General features: G+C 39.1%; 1 long non-coding RNA gene across 1 annotated transcript in view; it reads right to left on the bottom strand.

The window, feature by feature from the left end:
* Positions 1-2,994: 2,994 nt before the first annotated feature.
* Positions 2,995-9,152, bottom strand: part of LOC120309194 — a 12,027-nt gene continuing 5,869 nt past the window's right edge. Inside the window, exons 2-3 of the long non-coding RNA XR_005557033.1 lie at positions 4,791-4,981; positions 2,995-3,672 (exon numbers count right to left, since the gene is read on the bottom strand). This is a non-coding gene — a long non-coding RNA (uncharacterized LOC120309194). The remainder of the gene's footprint in view (positions 3,673-4,790; positions 4,982-9,152) is intronic.

The following is a 9,152-nucleotide window of genomic DNA, read 5'->3' as shown; positions in this document are numbered from 1 at the left end:
CTTCTATTCCACGATGAAAATCCAATTAAATATGAAGACAAAACTGATTTTTGTCATGCAGAAGGCCAAAATAATTGCATACATTCTGACTGTTTGAAGTCCAATTGAGTGGTATAACTGTTCTCCTAAGGCTATCTACAGAGGTTTTTTTTGGGGGGGGGGTAAGGACACCTTGGGAATTTCAAGAGCATTTAGAGGACATACATATATGGTTTGTTCTAAAAACAGCTATTAGGATGGACAGCCATCACCAAGCCTATGTGTGCCAGAAGGCTGATTAACTGCAGAGGATGCTTTCCCAGTAAGAGTTCAATGGAACTGAAGGTACAATTGCATTGGAGTTTTGCTGCATGTGAGCTTATTTTCTAATTAAAAGACTCTTTTAAAAGTCAGGTAGGGCAGGGAACCTTAAAGGGATAGTGCCCATATTGCCAGCCAAGAGTGATGGCAATTTTGCAGTGGAATGCTGCAAGGGTTATGCAAGCAGAGAGACAAGGCAGGTTTTAATCTTAGTTCATCAAAACTGGGGAAACATATTTCCAACCTGGAAATATTAGCCTAAATCATGATGAAAATGTCAGATGGAAAGATGGAACAAGAAAACATTTTCATTTTTGATGGACTTGAAGTAAGGAAGCTCCTTCTTCTGCAGTGTTTCTCAACCCCAGCAATTTTAAGATATGTGGACTTCAGCTAGCATGGGGAATTCTGGAAGTTAAAGTCCACACATCTATAAATTACCAAGGTTGAAAAGAAGAAACACTGTTTTAATGTGTCAAATCACAGGACCAGGCAACTTAGGGAAAATATATAGTGGGAAAGGGCCAGGCAAGAGCCTTTGGCAGTCCTTGGGATTTAGTCTCTAGATAACAGCCAACCCAGTTGGATCTGACCATCCTGTCCTGCTTTCTCTCTCCAGCAGTGAAAGCAGGCAGCTATTCTACTGAATCTCCACTAAAGATGAATGGCCTCACTCATATTTGTTGTCACCCAACCTCTAATATCTTCAGGATTTATACAAGAGCCTTGTAGGTTAAGGAAACTGAGTCACTGTCTTATTTAATTTATATTTTAATTAACTCCCTCCCCCTCCATTAGCTACACTATGGTTTTGCATGCTATTCAAAAGCCAAATGGAATTTTTATAGATTCTTGTAGCTTAGCTCTAAGTTGCAAGCAAAGTCATCCAGCCAACATGGCAGGGGAACAGGTTGAGGGACCACCTCTTCCTGACCATATCTACCCACCCCAGCAGATCCAACAGGAAGGGTTGTGGCTCCCATCTGGCAAGGAGCTCCCTCTGGCGGAACCCAGGCAGCATGCCTTTTCTGCTGTGGCTCCTGCTCTCTGGAGTATCATTCCCAGAATTTTTTCCTGAAGCCCTTATGGCTTTCTAGAATCATCAGTTAGGCAGAAGAAGAGGGGACCCCAGAGGCATCAGGAAAATTCTGCCTGGAGGCCCCTGTTCCTCGTCTGTTATTACTAAGTGGGTTCTATAAACTGAAATCCTAGGGCTAAGCTCGGGAGTTTATTGGAAAACAGCTGAGCGAGATAACATAGTGTTCAGGCTGGCTTACAGCCAAATGCCTTTCACTGGTTAAAATAGTCAAGAGGCAGTTTTTCAGAGTCATTTATATTTGGGTAAAGCCTTGATGGCAAAAAAGTAACAGACACATTACTTTTGATTATGCACGTTACTGCATAATCAAGGAAATGAAATAATAACAGTAGCATGGCCAAAGATCAAATTTTTGGAGATGTGGATGACCTTTTTTTGCTGTTGTTGTTAAAAATGGTCTGTTCATAACAAAACTAGTCTCTTACATTATGAGTTCTTTATAATGACCATCTCATTAACTCTCACCAGAATCAAGGTTCCATTTTGTAATGTGCTCGTACAGGTTAATTTGACAAAGTGCACCAGCACTGCTCATACACTGTATCCCTACCTGGGGCTATTCCAAAGGAGGAGAATGGTTTGATTTTCATTTTGAGATGTGTGTAATACAAGTGAAATACATCATTTGTGAGAAAATCAATAGAAAAATAACTTTGAAACAAATCAAACAAGCAAGTGAGCAAAAAAAAGGTCACAAAATCTCTAAAACACCCTCAGTGCCTTTTCTGTTTGCAAATGCTTGCAGAATACTGAAATGTTGATGCCTCTTCCTGCCTTGAAATGTCAATTCACCACTTCTGCAAACCTTTTCAGATTTTATTCATACAACAGCTTTAACCTCATTACAGAACCAACAATGGGCTCCTGTACATGCATTAACCCATAACCTAACCTAACCTTATTAATTTAAGGTTTAATTAAAAATTTGGAAAAATTAAATATTAAATGTAATCTGAATGTCTACAAATAATTAAGATTTGAATTTAAGATATTGTTATGAGTTGAGACAAAGGTTAAGTAAAACTTAAAAGTATAAGTACTAATAATTAAATTTGTATATGGGTTTGTGGTATAAATGTTGGTGGTTTATTTTATTTTTTTTCTCTCTTTCTGGAAAGGAAGAAAGGAAGGAAGTAGAAGGAAGAAAAGAAAAAAAAATTATTAGCTCCAAATGTGAGATAGGAGACTTAGAAATTGGGATCATTTAAAACCTGGAAATGATAAAGATTAAATGTTAAACTTAAAGATTAATGGGAAATTAAAGTTAAGAAAAACTTACTAGGTTATTGTCTAAAAGGTGGAGTGTCAAATTAATTAAGGTATGTATAGACTGAAAATTATTGATGAATACTAGAAAGGTATTTTTTGTTTGATTAATAGAATAAGAACTGTATTGGTTTGAACATGACAGTAGATATCATGGGGGAAAGAGAGGGAATTAGTTTGTTGTAATAATTTGAGATTCGTACTGATGATATTCAAATGTAACAGAATTACTGTGCTCAGCCACGACGCTACTTTTCAAATATGTAAATGTAATATTGTAAAATCAATAAAAAACTTGAAACTGATAGAGAATTGAGGCAGCTTATTAATAAAATAAGCAAATAAGTAATTAAATTCCATACATGCTGTTATTTCTCCACTTCCCCAAATTTAGATTGCAAGCAACAGTGGATGGATTTGATTCCTGCTTTGTTTATAAATGTTTGAATGCACATAACCTAATGGTGTCATTGAACTAACAATTGTTCATATCATAGCTAGTGGAGTGCTTGTCTGAAGGATGCATGTCCTTAGAAATGCTGCACTTGGTGGGTGAATATTTTGCAGGTCTTCCTCAACAGGCAAAGCTCATAGCAGTTTCTTGGAAGGCTCAAAGAGTTCCCAGTTAGATTAAGGTCTTCTAAATGAGGACTGGATTACTTAAACATGTTCTTCCCTCTTTCAAATCAACACTTTGTTATGAAAAGCAGTTTTGAAGCATTCAGTTAGTACTTTAAATATTCCAAATCAGGATTGCCAGCAATCCCCTGGCAGTCCTTAGCCAGGAGAAACTGAAACCCTGGATTTTCACAGCACAAGCTGCTGCTATGGATGCAAATGTTGTTTCTCCAATGTTGACTGTGGGCAAGATTTGGGGCTGACGAAGGCCCTTTCTGCAGCAACAGACTGCTGTCATCTGAGCAGGAGACGGCTGGCATTCTCTGGGTGGCTTCCATTCTTTCCAGAGCAAGGATCTCACTTTGTAGAGGGTAAGGCAACATGATACCCTGCAAGCAAATTACAGAAAAGAGCACTGAGACCTTGAGCTGCATGTGGTGGTGGTCATACAAAATGCTTAACCAGAGCAGGTAAAGACCTGCTACAACCTACATCTTATGCTTATTGGTAGTATGCTAAGTGAACCCAGCCTATATAGTAAGTTTACAGTTCCATATATTGCAGTGGTTCTCAACCTGTGGGTCGGGACCCCATTTGGGGTCGAACGACCATTTCACGGGGGTCGCCAAACAAGGCTGTCCACCATTTTTCCCCCTTTTTCTTTGGCCATGCCCCTGGCACCCGGTGATGTATAAGTGGTTGGGGGTCACCACAATATGGGGAACTGTATTATGGGGTCGCGGCATTAGAAAGGTTGAGAACCACTGATGTATTGTTTAAATAAAAACAACAAGTTAATTGAAAGTCCAGCTTGATGAATACAGCCTTTGGCCCTGTCTACATCACATAGTTGACCTATTGTGCCCCTTTCCTAATCAGCATACCTTTCTGTGCTGGCACTGAAAAACCATCACAGATAACACAGACAGTCATTTGATGACTGTATTTTCAATTCACAAGGCCACCAAAGTCTGTTATTTCTCTTCCCACTTTCTGCCTTTTTTTATTCACCCCAGAATGAAATCCATAAACTATTACTGTTGGACAGCTGCTAGCAGGTATGGGGGACTCTTATCTGCTTGTTTGCTTGTTGTCTCTTTTCCATGTATTGTGTGGCTGGGAGGGAGGGTTACAAACTGAAACAGAAATGAAGATTGGAAGAATCTCATCCAATGAAGTATTCAGAGTTCTTCTTGGACTTCATAGCAATCTCACACGCTGGAGGGGAAGGTTAGTTCCAGCTACACAGTTTTCACGGAATTGTGTTGAGTTACCTTTCTGGAGAACAATTTAGTGTCCAAACAAGTGGCCAAATCTGAACTCTTCTGAATTAATTGGCTGGATTTAGAATTTATATCACACACCGTCCCTCTTATCTTTTAAACCATACTGTGCAAACAGGAGCACTGACTTTACATTGACTTCTACAAATTTTAAAAATACATATTTCACGTTTACACATGAAAACACTTTTTAAAGACACTTCTTCAAGATACTTGTATGTTACCTTGAATAATATTTGACAATGGATGGCCTAGGAGAGGGCTTCAGTTGATTCTGTCAACTGGAGCTTATCGCTGTTCCCTCCCATCTGTGATTGCAATGAGGGTCGTCCTCTGTGCTATAGGCAATTTCCTCCTGAATCCCACTTCATGGAATACAGTATAATCAAAGTCTTGAACTACGTGCTGTAGTTGCCTATATGAGACACATCATATCACTATGATAACAATTTTCATAACATAGTTACAGCCTTTCAAATAATGCTAAATTATAGTTCTCGAGCCAAAACCAGTATGTGCCGTGATTAGGAATACTGAGAGTTGTAGTTCAGTAACATTTGGAAAAACTAAGTTTTCGGCTCATGGTCAAGATTTATAAAAAATCAGTCTGGGTTATGTCTTTTCTTCCATTTTAGAAGAAGAAAGCACAGAATGCTACATTCTTTCTGCTTTTATTTTGGGAATCAAAGTGGCTGTGCAGATGAGAATATGATATGATTGAAACTTAGAAGAATAGAATAGAACAGAAAAATAAGTTTATTGTCACTTTGAATGTACACCAATCGGCATACATTAAAATGAAATTTCATTGCACACAGTTCTCAAAGAGTCACCACCTCCGATATACACTACATGAATATGACATAAATAAATAAATAAATAAATACAGAATTATGCATATACCCACATATATTATATGACACAGAGAAACAACAGTCTAGTTTGGGTTATGTATACATGTGCATGGTGAGAAAAATGAATCTTGCGAGTTTACCAGATGTACAGCATAGGGAACAAAGCTGTTACAGAATCAGGTAGTGCTGCTAGAAATACTTTGAGGGGAGCAACAGAAACAGACCGTAAAGATAGATGGATGGATGGATGGATGGATGGATGGATGGATGGATGGATGGATGGATAGATTAGCCTTTATTGTCATTTTTTACTATGGGCACAATGGCACACATTAAAAATTAAATTTAATTGCTTTCTCTCAAAGTGTACACATACATAATGCACATTTAAACATACTATATATAACATGTATACAACATACAACATAAGGCTGGAAGTTGTGGGTAGCATTTTAAAATCTAGGGGACAAAACTAAATGAAGTATAGAGAAAAAGTTTCTAAAGGTAGAGGGAAAGGAGACATTGTAGAAGGTAACAAAATTACAATATAGACAAAACAGATTCAGAGCTTTTCTGCAGATTCAGAGCTTCACAGAACTTAGAGACCTTTCTATATTGATCAATAGAACTGACAGCACAACTGGGACTTGTCCTTCTGATTCTCTTTGCTGTTAAATGTGTGGTTTTGGCTAGTGTGTTTTATGCTATGGAAACTAGCAAGAGCAAACTTCATCATGGTGTAGGAAAAAGTCAAGGCCAGTATCTTGGTGCAGGAAGGATATTAGGCCATCTGCAAGACTCTAGAGTAAAAAATGAAGGACACAAAAGTAGTTTTGCCTCTTTTTCTCACACTAGTAGAATTTTGATTTATTTCATGATTGAAGATACAAAAAATAGGAATAGCTGTAAATAACATACAGCTAAACTGATGATTTTCCTGCCACAACATAAGGAAATAACTGAGATGATGTTAAAGCAGGGGTCCTCAACCCCTGTCTGTCCAGAACTGGGCCGCAGAAGTGTGGACAAGCACGTGCATGAAGCTCCATTTGAGTGAGTGGTATGCCCACCACTTGCGCAAACGGAGCTGCACTCGCATGCGCTCACCCACCATCCCCTCTCTACCATCCCCCCTCCAGTCCACAAATCCAGAAAGGTTGGGGACTGCTGCTTTAAAGGAATGAGACAAAATCATGAAGGACAAGGGTTTTCTCAATGGCTATTAACTGTGATGAAATGTACAACTCACAGGTTCAGAAGGAACCTATGACTAAAATACTGTACTAACAGGGGAGAATGGTTTCTGATTGGCCAGTGAGAAAAATAAGATGCTAGATGTATGGCAGCTTTTATCCAATGTGATTAAAACCTTAGTAGATACAGTTGGGCATATTAAATTCAGTTAGCGTTAGCCTTGGGTGGTGCTTTTGTGAACTCTTGTGTTATGAAGATCCAACTTACTGTACTTTCCGGCGTATAAGACAACTTTTGCAAGCTTTAAAATTGGCACCGAAGTCGGGGGTCATCTTATACGCCGAGTCGCCTTATACGCCGGAATATACGGTATTTGGTTACTTTATGAATTACCATATTGTTGGAACCCAGAAAATGAGTTAATTTGATAGGTATCATTTGATTATATGTGAATGCACCCTATTTGTCATAAGTCTAATACAACAGGACCCAGATTGTTGGGGGCAATATGCTGACTCCATAAACAGAGAGGGCTGTAAAGCACTATGAAGCGGTATATAAGTCTAGATGCTAGTGCTAGTGCTATTCTTAAAATGATGTCCTCTGGTCACAATTTTATTCAGTGATGAACGATAAAAATATGTCATAATACCATGGCTCAGTATCCAGAAGTCTGAAATTCCCAACAATGGGAATATGGCCAGCCCCCAGGTTCCATGCAATTCCTGCAATATAGATGGAAAATGAACTTCATAATGGCTTTAGTTACATTATTTCTAAACCAGAAATAAGTCACCTCGGTTGCTAAACAGAGAAAATGCCACGTGATCACAGGCATGGAGGTGATCCTGGAATAGTGCAAATGTTATGCCTACAACTGCATTAGCAGCAGATGGCCCTCTCTTTCTCTTCCACTGAGCAAGTAAATTTATTTAACAACCATGGCAAGAAAGGTCGTAAAAAGGGGCAAAAATATACTTAACAACTGTCTCACTTAGCAACAGAAAGTTTGAGCTCAATTTTACCCCCTCGCAGCCTCTGGAACTATCTCTAAGAATGCCTCTTTGAGGACACTTTTCTTAATTCTTTCCAACCTCTCCTCCTAAACCATCTTTTCCATGACATCTTGAGCACAGTTCCAAGAACAGGCCAGTTTTAATTGGTCAAAGGCACCAAAGTCATACTTACAGTTACAGCTTGGGAGCGAAAAGTTAAGGGCCACAAGTGGATAGGATCACATTACACAAGTGCCAAGATCTTGGAAGGAGTTTTAGAGATTTTATTCTTTTTAGCTATAATATACCTTATGTGGGGCATCTGTTTGCATCCATTTCCCACTTCAAAAGGCAGGAAATTATGCTATCAATTTTCAGCAGGCACAGTCAGAAAGCTACACTTCACAAAGGAAGCTTGGGGGTGACAAGTTGCTCACCCTTGCTTTAATCTCATCACCCTACTATACACCTATGTATGCCTGACACAGTTGCATTTATATAGATGGGGCCTATTGTCACTCTCTAAGCACAATGTGGGTGATTAACCTGGGTGATGTGGAATTCAGGTAGTATATTGTCATTTCTTCTTTCCACCCTCAGCCCAGGAGGATTCCTTTTCTTGTACTTCCTCCTATTCTTAGAGGCTTTCCTTATCCTTTTCCTTTGAGATTCTCCTTAGATGTGTGAATCCGGCAGCTGCTGCCTTAAGAAGGCTATCAAACGTTTTTATACTGGCCAATTTCCTTGTATTTCTCTTGCATTGTTGAATGGGAAGATGGCAGGAAATGTATATATATAGCTACTGAAACATTGGATCCTGTGATTCTGATTCAACAGACTTCCATAGAATATTTGATACCCATGTCTAGCCATGTATCAGATCAAGACTGGCCCGGCTTATGTGTTCATATTAGCCCTTGGTATCCCTATGCATGTGATTGCTTTCTGCACCATGCAGACAAGGCTGCCATGCTACTACTGGGCAGCTGTCTTTATATAAACTAAGGCATTTAAAGATTTGGGTGACACGGTGGTTCAGCAAATTAAAATACTGGGCTTGTCAGCTGGAAGCCCATGTTCGTACCCGATCATCACGTGATGGGATGAGCTCCCGTCCTTGCTCTGGCTCTGCCAACCTAGTAGTTTGAAAGCATGCAAATGCGAGTAGATAAATAGCTACCACTATGGTGGGAAGGTAACAGTGCTCTGTGACCTCATGTTGGCCACACATGACCGTAGAAATGACAGCTCAATGGTCTTGAAATGGAGATAACTATTGCTCCCTTTAGTCGGCAATGACTAGCAGAGTAAAATCCACAGGGACTCCTTTTTTATTTAATGATTCAGCAGTTGCATTTGTACAGTATACTAAATTTGATTAGTGTTAATCATGGACAAGTTAGGGCTTAGTGCACTGTGTAAATCCAGTTCATTTGGTTTGTTTAGGATTCAGTGTATTGGATGAGCTGAGCTGAGAAGTTAAATCTAAATAAACTAAATGTATTGTGGAAACATTGATAAGGCTCCTGAAGGAAGGTGAGAT

Source organism: Crotalus tigris, unplaced genomic scaffold (genome assembly GCF_016545835.1).
Source record: "Crotalus tigris isolate CLP2741 ecotype Arizona unplaced genomic scaffold, ASM1654583v1 scf7180000017987.690289119674:8195010, whole genome shotgun sequence".
Lineage (NCBI taxonomy): Eukaryota > Metazoa > Chordata > Lepidosauria > Squamata > Viperidae > Crotalus > Crotalus tigris.
Note: the sequence above shows the minus strand (reverse complement) of the source record. Positions and strands in the feature narration are given on the sequence as shown.